Raw genomic sequence first — 13363 nt, 5'->3', positions numbered from 1 at the left:
ACCCCCTTCCACCTGCTCTAGCCCCAGTAGCTGACCTGTGTAGACTGTCTCAAAGGGCTCTCTCACCTTTTAGCTTCTGGTCAAGTTCGGCCACTGGGGACCATGGGGAGGGGATCAGGGAGAGGAAGGAGAGGGAGGTTACGGTATTGATTTCCCTGGTTGCCTCCCTGTGGTGTTGTCACTGTCCAGCCGCCTGGCCCTTTTGAAGGTCAGAGCTCCTGTTGGGAAATTCTCTCCACATACTTCACTCTGTATCTGGGCTCTGGCAACCTCTCTCACTCCTTGCCTTGTTAGGATGGTTAGGGTGCAGACCATTTATTAGCTCCAGAGCACTGCACTGTTCCCCAAGATCTCCCTCCCTGCTGCCCACACCTTCATATGTTCATCTGTTTACTGAACTCTGTTCTCCTGTTCTCTTACAAGGCCATGACTAACACGGTGGGCTCTTTGAAGATGTCCCTGCCTGAAGCACCGAGGACGCTCCACCAAATTCAGAAGCAGACTCTCTTCTTCCACCTCATGTGGTCGTGCTGGCCTCACCAGGGTGAGATGGCACAGGACTGACAAGGAGAGAGGTCCGGCCACTCCAGGACTCAGTTCCAATCTGGACTCTGCTCATGGCCTTGGAGGTGTCAATACCAAATATTCAGTGATTCAGCAAACATGTATTGAATACCTAATATTTGCTGGCAATGTGCAGTGCGCTAGGATACAAAAATTTCTTTAAATAATGATATTTTAATATAATAAGACATGCAGAATTCTAGCTAAGCTAAACACATGAATATTTCCTTTTTAAAGTCAGTCATTTACCTGGTATCTTTGCAGTAGACAGTTACAAAACCGAGATACAAATGTTGTGAGAGAGTCTAGATTTCAGAACAAGGTCCTAGAACAGGGCTAAGCACATCGTCGTGTTGAATGAACACCTGCTGAGCTAATAGATGTTGTAAGAACCGGGCATGATGAAAGCACCTAGGAGAGGCACCCAGCACATGGGCGGGGCAAGGAAAGCAACCTAGGAGAGCAACTCCTGATGCCACTTTGCAAGAGAACCGCCCTCTAGGGAATGTGAGGCAAGAGAGCAAGAGCCACATTCCCACGGTGCTGCCAACACTCAAAGGTAGGCTGAGGTGCCGTGGCGTCAGTACTGCACTGATGGAAGCAGAGACAGTCTCCACTCAAACTGAAGTATTCGCAAACAGGGCCACTTGGCTCACACCTACCTGCCGAGGGGGCCCGTTGCTGGTATCTTGTTTTCACTAAGTCACTAGGTGTCATGTTTAGCAGAGACACAGCAGAATCTAGGCCTAAATTACCTGCTCTATCGCCTTCCTCTAACTTCCTGATGGAATTCTCTTGTCAGGCATTTGGCTTCATCCCAGAAAAATGAGCTTGCCGAAGGCCAACTCCATCAACTCAATCTTTTTCCAGAATTCCAGTCAGGCCCAAGCTAGGATGATTTCATTTTTTCACTGGTGGGAGTACAAGCTTACTTTGGAAAAGAATTGCTTTGGAAAAGTGGTTGGTAATGCATGTAGACACATGACAGAGAGAAGAGTATTAACTTTGATAGTAACTGGAGCTGGGTTTGACTTTGGCCTCAACCACTCGCCAGCTCTAGGGCTCTGTGTGCTGAGAAGGCTGTGGGGCCATCACCATTGTCTCTGAATATTCCCGATGAGGATGCTGAGGTCCAGAGAAGGACTGTGGCACCCCAAAGACGCCCAGATGACAGTATGGGTGAGGAGCTAAGCCCATTGCCTTTCAGCCACACAGCACTGTGTGGTTTAATGGGGTCCTACCCTGGAAGAGTCTGTGGTCTAAGTACCTAGGAAGTGCTGACATTCACATGCTGAGGGTGGTGAGCAATCATGCCATGTGGATTGGTGTCTGGGGAAGTACAACATGTCCTTCCTCTCCTCAGCCCTTCCAGACCCTGGCTTAGGCTGGGCACAACAGGGAGTCCATGACTATATACAGGAATTAATGATCCTTTGCCTCAGGAATCTTAGAACAATGCCAACAGCACTAACAGTACTTTGTACAACAAACACTTCACAGTTCTCTAAGTGCTTCTGCATACATTATCTCATTTCATGTACCTGCTCTCATTTGAAATTGTTGCAGGGTGTAAGCGTATAATTAAAATATCAATTAAGCCAGGTTCTGAAATAAATCAGGCTGTGCTAGAGCATGAATTAAAAAAAAAAATATAAACAATGACAACTCATCGGTCTAGGACTCATTCCTCAGGTACGACCCACAACTCACCTCCCCTCCACCCCAGCTTTGCTCCAATTTCGTCATCATACTCATTGGACCCTCACGGGCGGTTCTCCCTGATTTTGCTCTTATTGTGTCCTCTGTCAGAAATCCTCCTGCCTAATCTGTCTGTGAAAGAAGGTCTTCTTTAATCTTGAGAAGTCTTGGTTATATATCTCCAATTTTCTTATAGTTTTCTTAACACCTTCTTTTGCACTGTCCACTGCTGTAGAATTAGCTGCTTCTCCAGACTGTGTTATATCCCATCTTATGTAGTATTGTAATGATTCACTTTTACTCATCCTCTTTCATCAGCTGTTTTATGATCTCTAATGCCTGGGATCCTATAGGTGTTAGATATATGTCTGTTACCTGAATGAAGAGATAAGCCTGGGGCATTTGGTGGCGGAATCTCTGGTGGATGGCATTTATTAAGCCTGCTGTTCTCCACATGCCTCAGTGCAGTGCCAAACAGAGCAGATTCCCTGGGGGTGAGTCCATCACCGAGGACCAATTTATTCTTTCAGTGCAGGCCCGTTTCTGCATGAAGCTGCTTGCCAGGTAAAGAATAAATCTCAAGTTTTACAACTTGTTTATTTTCTAACCAGACTTCTCATTAAAACAGAACAAAACAAAACAGAACACCCAAAAAAATCCATTCTCTTTCACAAACAATAAAATACCCAGGAAGGATTACGGAAGATTTGGCTTCTCTGAATGCATCTGGCAATATGTTCTCTGTTGCTTTTTCCAAAAAATAATTGCCTCTGTAGACAGTAGATAAAGTGTGTGTATATGAGCACATTAGGCATGTGCGAGTGTGCATGCACACACATGCACACACACACATATACACTGATGACATGGTGTGGCTGGAGGTTAAGCAGACTGAGGTTCAAATCCAGACTGACTTCACCAACTGTGCGATCTAGGGTTTCTGTATAATAGGGGTGATACGACCTGCATCGTGAGGTTGTTGTGAGGATCCAAAGGGTGCAGAAGAGCCAGTGCTGTTCCCAGCACTCAGAGACTCTCTCCCCAAAGGCAAATTGGACTATGAGGATGGCCTGCAGTTTCCTGGAAAGCTCTCCATCCCCTGGAGCCCTACGCACACACATTGGCCCCTTTTTGTGGCATTCGACAGGACCGCCTATCATCATTTATCTTTTCCAATGCATCTATCTATCTCCCTAACTGTGCTGGAACCACCTCAAGGGCAGGGCCAGCTCTAACACTTCTTTATGTCTTGCAGAGGAGATGCTTACTAGGTGGGTTGGCCTGATGGGCCACGGTTCCATCCAGAAGGCCCTGGGGAGAGTCTGAATCTCCATAGGAGTCTTCTCTGCCCTGCTTCTAGGTCTCACTTCAGACTTACTACTGGCCTGCTAGAGGGTTCCTGATGCCAATAGATTATTTCAGAAGCTGCTCTTCAGCTTTTCCTCCTGGTCAAAAGTGTGAGGATGGGTAGCACAATGGAACAGAGCTTCATGGTGCCAACTCCAACACTAGTGAGTACAAACCAATGACCTCTGGGTCCTGTTCATAAAGATGGGAACGATAAAATGTCCCTCATAGGTCTGCTTCTAGGATGCAACGATAGGGCCATGGAATCATCTAGTGTAGGGCCTAGCACCCATTAAGGCCCTCAGTTTTTCTTGTTAATACCACAGTCCTTTACTTTTAAAAAACCATTGAGACGCGCTACAGGTAACAGCTTTCCAGGAAAAACTTGAGTGCCAATCACCAACTAAATTCATATGTCTCAACCTCACATGCGTTAAAAAGTGCACAAACAAGCCGTGAATTATCTCAACTCTAGTCACAGGGATGAATGGCTGAGGGAGAAGTACATGAGATAAGAAGCAACAACCACCAATGCAATTAGATGACAGCGTCAATGATCAGCCTGATACAAACATGATGCTGATAGACCCAAAAGATTGCACCACAGGCTCTCCCAGGCCTGGGATGGAGAGTGTCAGGGACTCAGCCCTTGGCTCTCCTTGCCCTAGCATCTTTGGGCTAGATCTACTGGGTTCTCTTCTCTCCTCTCCTGTCTTCTCCTCTCCTCTCCTCTCCTCTCCTCTCCTCTCCTCTTTCTGAGATGTTTTGCATTTCAGAAAACTTTGATGCACCTTTTAAATTGACTTTAATCATTAAACTGATCTTAGAATCTTTGTAATATCTTAAGTTTGAAGGTAGGTATCCTTCAGAAGAAAAGGGCAAAAAAGAATAAGTAATGAGAGAGGATGCAAAAAAAAAAAAAAAAAAGAAAGAAAGAGAGAGAGACAGAGGGAGTAAGACAGAGAGAGAGGAAGAACAATGGCTTCTCCTTTCCTTTTGCCTCCAGCATCTTTTATTGAGAAACTTCTGAGAAATCAACCAGCAAAGGAGCCTAAGCATTATAGAGGAGTATAGAGAGAGTAGGCTTGGAACTGAGGAACACAGGTAAATAATAAGCATCTTTGGGCAGTTAACAAATATTTTTTAGGTGCCTTCTAAATGGCAGGCACTATTGTGGTGCTGAGGAGTCAACAGTGAACAAAAGAGAAAAGTCCATGCCCTCTCAGAGCCCACATGTCAGGTGAAAGAAACAGTGAAGAAAGACAAAAAGGTAAAGTATACAGTATCTTAGATGGTGGTTAAAGTTCTAGAGAAAAATGAAAGAGGGAAAAGGTAGGGGTTGATGAGAGTGTGTAGTGGGCAGGAAAAGTTTCACTGGAAGAAGTGAAGGAACCCTGACAGTACCTGACAGTAGGGAAGAGCTGTATAGGCAGAGCCACAGCAGATGCAAAGGCCCTGGGGCCTGCCACATATAAGTAACAATAAAAAGCAGAGGAAAAGTAAAAGGAAATGAAGCCAGGGAGACGTGGCTGCTGAGAGCAGAAGGAAGAAAACAAGAGACCCCTTAGAACAAGCAGGCCACCTAAAAATCTTTACACAAATTTTTATTAGGCCCTAGTCCTGTCCCGGCTGCAGCCTGGGGTTATTTGTATTGGCTTCCCCTCCCGCCTTTTGTAGGCTCTGAAGAGAGATAAAATGGGACGGGCTTGAGGTCAGATCCTACAGACCTGAAGGCCGTTGCAATGGCCTTTATGCTAACTGACATGGAAAGCCATTGCCACCTTCTGCCCTGCTCAGTACCCACTTTCTCCTCCCCATTCTAAATCAGGACTGGAGGTCCACTTAAGTCCCAGCTCAGTAACTGGGATTCTCTATCCTCTGATTCCAACTGACACACATTGTCTTCTAGACTGTGGGTTTCCTATAAACATGACCCTACCTATTCTGAGTGTCTCTGTGTGTCTAACCAGTGCTTGGCACCTAGTAGGGGCTTAGTAAATACCTGTGGAATGAATGAATGCTTAAGAAGATCCTCATATGTCACATTCATCACCAGCATTGTGACAGCTTGATTCAGCTGACTCAATCAAAGCCAATGTCATTTGGGTGCAAAGAATCATCCAGTAGTGAGCTGGAGTCAGCTTGGAGTTGGAGTTGCTAGATTGAAGTTTTTTAACCAGGTGCATGCATTTTGTGGGTTATAGTCTCAATCTCCACGAAAACTTTGGGGCTGACTTTGGGACAGAAGGTGTGTCCACCCCAGTGCTTTCTGGTAATGACAGAGGTTTTTTTTTTCCCCCTTTCCTTTTATTAGTGATAAAGGTATTGTTGGAGATAATTGTATTTTTAGCAGCACAGTTAATGAACTAGCTAAGCATCAATAGATGGAATCATAAAACCATTAAACACCAAGAGCAGTAATGGGAAACTGTGTCTGGTGGTAATGAAATTAAGTGTCTTTATGAGGTCACTTTATTCCTCTTCTCCCCAGCTCTCTTGCCCTCCTGAGTACATGGTGACTGCCACTCCTAATTGCTGTTTCACTAAAATGCCATCCATTTTGTGTTTTAATTCGATGTATTTCTAGGGCCTTCAGGATCATTAAACCCTCCACCAAGAGAGTTCAGTAGAAGTGGCAGTTATGAAAACTTCTGGAAGTGGCCCAGGAGTGTAGGAGAATAAAGACAGCAGAAAAGGTTGAGAAAGAATAAAAAAAAACTCTGCTGGACTTAGTACTCGACCCATACTGATGAGTGTCAGTGCTCAAGGTTGAGCTCATTCAGGTATCTGGCACAACCTCTGCAGACAGGACAGGGCTGCTCCGAGGGATTGGGGTCTATGGTTACACCTGTCTGGGAACCATATTTTTTCAGTTTGGGAATATATTCATATGCATAATTTCCTTTAAGCATCATGACAACCCCTTATGATAAATTTTTTTAAAAAGATTTTATTTATTTATTCGACAGAGATAGAGACAGCCAGTGAGAGAGGGAACACAAGCAGGGGGAGGGGAAGAGGAAGAAGCAGGCTCATAGCGGAGGAGCCCGATGTGGGGCTTGATTCCATAACGCCGGGATCACGCCCTGAGCCAAAGGCAGACGCTTAACCACTGTGCCACCCAGGCGCCCCCCCCTTATGATAAATTTTTATTCCCAATTTTCAGATGAGGAAACTGAGGCTCATGGAGTTTAACTGACAAGGCTCGGGTGCCACTGCTAATTAGAGGCCAAAGCTGGGGTTCTTTCCCTTACACCAGGAAGCCTCATGGGTGTTGAGCCAAAATTTGCCCATCCAAGGTTATGGCATCATTATTTCATGCAATAATTCAAGAAATACATTTTTTAAAGATTTATTTATTTATTTGAGAGAGTGAGCGAGCATGAGTGGGGGTGGGGGTGGGGGTAGAGGGAGAGAATCTTCAAGCAGTCTCCCTGCTGAGCATGGAGCCTGACACAGGGCCAGTCCCACGACCCACGAGATCATGATCTGAGCCAAAACCAACAGTCAGACACTCAACCAACTGAGCCACCCAGGTGCTCCTAATTCAAGAAATATTTATTGACATCTCCCATATCCTGGGAATGTGATAATGAGTAAAGCAGACTCTTTCCCTATCCTGTTAGAACTTAGCTATAGCTGGGAAGGGTTAAATAAGCAATGCCATGCAGTGGTTGGGTGATATGACAGAGAAGGTACCACACTGGGGAGGCTGGCAGCAGGATGAGAAGCCTTCCTGGAGGAAGTGAAGTTTCAAACTGAGGCCAGAATCATGGAAGTTAGAGAAAGAGATAAAGGAAGGGAAGAGTGTACAAGGGCGTGGCTGAAATGTAGGAGGGAGTGGTGGCTGAATGGCGGTATTAATTGGGGTGATAGCGTCAGTTGATGGGACTAAGGAACTGATTTCATGTGCAGGCTGAAGGTGAAGGAAGAATTACGAATACCTTCCATTCAGTGAGACAGGGAGCATTGTGGGAGGAATCCAAGGGAGAAGGTGGGATAAGATGGTAATTACTGGGCATGTGCCACTCTTATAAAAACTCGCCCTCCCAGACTGTTCAGCTGCCCAGTCCTCACGGGATCTCAGGGCTAAGAATTAAATTCACTAAGAAGCGAATTAAAGCCCTGCTATAGACATGGTGTTGATTCTTTCATTGATGCCCCCCCACAAAGCCTGAGTACCCTGCTTCCACCATGATGAGGAATTGAAAGGACGGAATGAAGCCTCAAAACGGTCACCACCAGCCAGAGTGATAAGGCTAAACATGATGGAATTTAATAGGGGCAAACGTAAATAACCCCCCTTAGGTTTACAAAATCAGTTGTTCATGGGACTCCTTGGTGGCGCTGTCGATTAAGCATCCAACTCCTGGTTTCAGCTCAAGTCCTGATCTCAGGCTCATGAGATCCAGCCCCGTGTCAGGCTCTGCACTCAGTGTCAAATCTGCTTCAGGTTCTCTCTCCCACTGCCTCTCTCTCTGCCTTTGCCTCTCATGCAGTTTCCGTAAAATCAATCAATTAATCAATTAAAAAAAAAAAAAACAACCAACCCCCCCCCAAATCATTTGTACAAAGAAACAACAGTCCTAAAATGGAGTCACTTGTGCTAAGTTCCACATCAGCAAACCAAGACTTAGCACCCAACCTAAGTGCAATTTCAGCTTCTCCCAGGAATGTGACCTGTGACCAGTCAAGCTGGAATCACTCGTCAGCGCCAACGAGGTCATGTGCCTGAGAGACCCCTGCCTTTACCCAAAGGAAGGTGACCTTGCCTGAAACAGTCCACTCTTCATCTTGCCCCCTTTCCGCCTATAGAAGCCTTTTATTTTGTATGGTTCTTTGGAGCTCCTTTCTGCATGCTAGATGGGATGCTGCCTGATTCATGAATCATTGAATAAAGCCAATTAGATCTTCAAATTTACTCAGTTGAATTTTGTTTTTTTAACGATATGAAGAATGAAAACCTGGCTTGACAGCAGCTTGTGTCAACAGAGCCTAATAGAGCCGCCTGGACAGGCCAACAGTGTCACATAGTGACCCTTCTCCCACTTCTAATCCCACCTTGATGTTCAAAGCATTGCAGTGGAACCCATGAAAGTGGTTATCTGACTGGAACAGAGAAGAACCTATAAGGACAGAGCCTAGTTCAGAGAGCTGTCCGATAGGGCCCGAGTTTCAGGGGGCTACTTGGAGCATGGTCCAGGCGTACCTCCAACAAAGTACCTGGAAAAACCACAAGCAAGGGGCATAATTCTCAACCAACCAGAGAGCTTCCAAGAGAAGGATTTGTCTGGGCTAGAAGCAGAAGGAATGGTGGACCAAGGAAATAAAGAAGGGCAGAGGAGCCCAGAAAAGCTGATTGTCATATTAATTTGTTTCAGTCATGTTTGAACTCTGATCAGATATGTGCTTAGCTCTCTGCTGTGGGAAACACCATAAAAGAATAGTATGAATGGTGCTAGTAATTCTAGACCAGATGGCGGGTGCTCTTCAGAGGACGGTGAGGTCCAAGGGGAGCTGAGGTCCAGGGAACATGTCACTGGAGAGTTGGGGGAAGTGAGGAAAGCCTCTGACTGGAGTCTTGGGAAATAGGCGGAAAGGTAGGAGTGAGTTTGGCAGCTCAGTGGGCCTGACAAAGAGCTGAGATGTGACAGAGCTCACTGGGCTGAGCTCTTGCCCACAGCGGTGGGGGGGGGGGCAGGGTTCACAGAAGAGTCATCTGGCCAGTGATGCTGAATTGCAGGATACCAGAATCTGTGATTTTCCTACTGATTGCTTCTCCCTCTGTAGCGCGTGCCCGAGCTGGCTGACTGCCTCGCATTGTGCTGAGGACCTATAGCAGATGTGAGTGCCCGGACAGCAGTAACCAGGAAAACTCCAAGGAAAATCTCTGGGAGAGAAGCCCCCATGCCCTCCGATGGGATATCAAGCTAAGTGAAAGCAGGATGTGAAGGTGCTTTGTAGGTTGTAGAGTGTAAGAGATTCCCTTCCTTGTTTTCTTCCTTCTTCGTCCCTCCCTCCCTTCTCCATCTATTGAGCAGTGACTGGCATTCTGCGAAGGGATGGACACATGAAGATGGTCAGAACACAGGTCCTGCTCCCACAATTCATAGTGGAGAGGGGAGATGAGACACACAAAAAGGGTCATTATTTCTTTGATTTTAAGATGCACTCTCAACGTAAGAGTTTCTGAGGAAAAAAAATCAGAAACAGTATCACACTAAATGTACACATTGTTTGCAAAACATCCTTATTTTAGAAACATACAGATGTGAAAAAAGGGTATGTTTCAAAATTGAGCACTTTGGGCAGAGTAGTCAGTATCACAATAGGAGTAGGTAGAGTGACTTATCAGAACATAAAAATGTGGGGGGAAAAAATCTCTGTCTTAAAAGTAGTAGTTACAGCAGTGTGATCGTTGTCATAAGAGCGGGGGTACAAGGCTCCACTGGAACCCACTGGAAGGAGATCTGAACGCTGCCTGGGGACACCAGGTAGGGCTTCAGTGGAAGATGGTGTTGCAGGGCCACCTTCTAGGTGAATAATGGTGGACAGGGGTGGGTAAAGAAGCCAGAGGAGGGGGTCTCAGGCAGGGGAGCAACTCTGGCAGAGGCAGGAGACAAAGGAGAGTGTGGTGCATTCTGGGAACAGCTGCTTGTCATCATGGAGATTGTTATTAATAGTGGAGGAATAGAGGGGGCCTTCAGTCTGGAGACGCCTGGGTGCGTCTCATCACAGAGACAACAGGGAGGGACAGGTGGGCTTTGCAGTGTAACAGAATGAGGCGTCTCTGCTAAACTTGCCCATCTCTTGGAAAGTTTCTGTTTTCTATTTACATAAGTCATAAATTGATTGCCTAATGCAAAAATGATGTGTTCTCAAATAGGAAATACAACAGATTTCAATCAATAGATTCAAAATTCTTCATTACATCTGCTTGCTTATCCCCTTAAATCTTTTCTCCAGAGGAAATATGCCCTTTAGAAGTGATTGATTATGTTGCTCCTGTGGGCACATGCACTTCTTACAGGTTCTTGTCTTTCTCTGTCTCCCTCTCGCTCTTTCTCTCTTTCTCTTCTTCCCCATGGTTGTCAAGCAGCTACTCAGCTGCAACATCAGGCATGCATCAAGGAATATATTTTTTGTTCGATGTGTATGTGCACATGAGGCTGTCTCTGAATTGCATCCTCACAGAATAACCTTTGGGTGTTGATGTGAGGATGCTATTAGCAGGAAATTCATTTATGTTGGGCCCAGGACAGGGAGAAAGCTACCACAGTGTTGAAAGAAAGCCAAGTAAACAGTCTGGAACGTCGAGGCCAGGTAAAAGAGATGGACGGTACTGGGTTAATTAGGACGTTCTCCTAGACTATGTCTGTTTATGCTCCTAGGGGGATGGATATTCTCTGGGGGCAGAGAAGCGCCCCTCTGGTCCTTTCTGCATTCACTTATTTGTTCAATCCATCCTAGGCCTGGAGGAAAGAGTCCCCTGGCTTCTCCCCCTTCATGCTCTTTCTCAGCCCTGGGAGGGCCGTGAGCTGTCAGAGCACCCACTGTGATGGAAAGGCACCCACTGCCCTGGCTCCTCCTGCTGATTCTGCCACTGGAGCCTCTTTGGATCATGTTTCCTCATCTGTGAAATCAGCCTGTTTACTAGTTAATCTTTAAGGTTGTGCCTCAGCCCTATGACAGTAATTCAGACAAGCATAGACAATGTGGCTCAGTGTTTACACTGCATGCCAGGCATTCTGCTGAGAGCCTTCCTCCTTTAATCCCCATGGCAACTCTGTGTGGTTTGAGGCCCTGAGGTTCTGACATACTAGCTACCTCGGCCCCAGGGGATGTAACTGGGAAGTGGCAGAACTGGAGTGAGCCCATGCCTGTGATTCTGTAGCCTACATGTTGATTTGTTTTCTTAGTCAGGCTGCTGTAACAAAACCCATTGACGTGATGGTTTATTTCTCACAGTTTGGAGGCTGGGAAGTCCAAGATCAAGATGCCCACAGAATCCGTGTCTGCCGAGATCTCTCTTCCCGGTTTACAGAGGGCCACCTTCTTGCTGTGTCCTCCCACAGCTGACAGAGAAAGAGAGAGGGAGAGAGACAGAGTTCTAGTATCTTTCTCTTCTTATAAGGACATTAATTCCATCATGAGGACCGTACCCTCATGAACTCATTAAATCTAGTCCTGTCCCAAAGGCCCTACCTCCTAATACCACCACATTGTGATGTTAGGGCTTTGATATATGAATTTTGGAGGGACACAAACATTCATTCCGTAACAGACATTATGCAATCTTGCCTCCTTCCATGCTGTGGAGAGAATGTTGGTGAGACTTGAGTCACCCTTAGAACCAGTAGGAGGGCACTCTGCTCTCCACCTCCAGCACTGGGCAGAGAGGGAGTAATCAGGGGGCCTGCTAGCAGAACCCTGGGAGCTGGTGAACAGAGATCCTGTGTAATGTTTATGAAAACAGATACTTGTTAGAGACAAGCTGCTGCCTGGGAATATCTGTGACAATTTGTGGACATCCAACCATTCATTCCACAAGTATCTTTTAAAACACCTACACTCTTTTAGGCGCTGGGAATGCAGTGGTGAACAAGACAGGGAGCTTACATTTCAATAGGGAAAAAAGACATCAACTAATCCCACAAATAAATGGGTCATTGAAAATTGTGTTAAATACGAGGAAAGACTATACAGAGTACTGTGGAGTGTACATACTGGTGGCCAGATCTTGTCCTGGGCGAAGATGTGGTCATTGAAGATCTCCCTGAGGAAGTGGTTGCAGAGCAGAGATCTCAAGGGTCTGAAGGCTCTAAGGAGGTGCAGCAGGGGTGGGGGTGGGGAACTGTGTGACTGTAGCCTAGAGGGCAGGGGTGAGGGGTGCGGAGGGCCAAGTGCTGTAGAGCTTTGCAGGTAACTTAAGTAGTTTGCACTTTATTCCAAGTACAGTAGAAAACCATTGCAAGGTTCTAACCAGGAAAGTGATGTGAGCTGGTCTGCCCTGAAACAAAATCACTTGGCTGTGGTTTGGAAGAGGCCCTCATGGGAGCAAGAAAGCTGGTTGGAGGGCTGTGCTTATCACTTGTGTAGACTGAACAGCTGGCAATAGCTGGGCTAGAGTTGGCAGTGGAAGTGGAAAGAAGGATTGGGGGATATGTAGGAGGTAAAATCAGCAACACGGCAGGGAGTGGCTTGAGTTAGGGCTGAAGGAGGGAATAATTGACATAAATAGGGAAGGCAAGTTCATTCAATCCTGATGCGATTTTTTAAGAGGTAATGCCCCTTTCAAAAGCTTCCCAAAATTTCTAGCTGGGTCAGTTAGGATAACTTCACTTGTATGTTAGAGAAATCCCCCAACTCAGTGGTCATAAACAATTAGGAACCATGTCACATAGCAAGGAATGCCTTGGTGGCAGGGCTTCTGGGTGGTGGGATTAGCATTTCCAGACATCAGACACCCAGTCACAGTCCCATTATTTTCAGGTTCAACTGGCCAGAGTGAGGCACGTCTCCATCCTGTAAATCAATCTCTGCCCAGGCAGTAGGGTTACCGTGACAGCTCAGGATTTTGCTCTGGACTAGGAACGGGTCACCTTCCCTGAGGAGCGGATAAGTGGACCCCAGCTTCTGTTAGGTGAGACTAGATATTGGTGTCATGGACCAAGTCCCAGATTTTGGATTTCTTAGACCAATAAACATGATAAAAGGAGTGGGTGAGACAACTGGTGACAGGATTGACAACTTT

At 46.2% G+C, this 13363-nt stretch overlaps 1 long non-coding RNA gene across 3 annotated transcripts in view; it reads left to right on the top strand.

Annotated features, from left to right (window-relative positions):
- The window catches only part of LOC103662380, a 116951-nt gene that overhangs the window by 91883 nt on the left and 11705 nt on the right, over positions 1 to 13363 (top strand). The window contains exon 1 of one of the 3 annotated variants that reach the window (XR_568432.2): positions 12537 to 13252. The exons of the other annotated variants lie outside the window; for them this stretch is intronic. This is a non-coding gene — a long non-coding RNA (uncharacterized LOC103662380). Of the gene's footprint in view, positions 1 to 12536; positions 13253 to 13363 lie in introns of those variants that run through there. 3 annotated transcript variants of the gene reach the window in all.

This window comes from Ursus maritimus, unplaced genomic scaffold (assembly GCF_017311325.1).
Source record: "Ursus maritimus isolate PB19 unplaced genomic scaffold, ASM1731132v1 scaffold_16, whole genome shotgun sequence".
NCBI lineage: Eukaryota > Metazoa > Chordata > Mammalia > Carnivora > Ursidae > Ursus > Ursus maritimus.
Note: the sequence above shows the minus strand (reverse complement) of the source record. Positions and strands in the feature narration are given on the sequence as shown.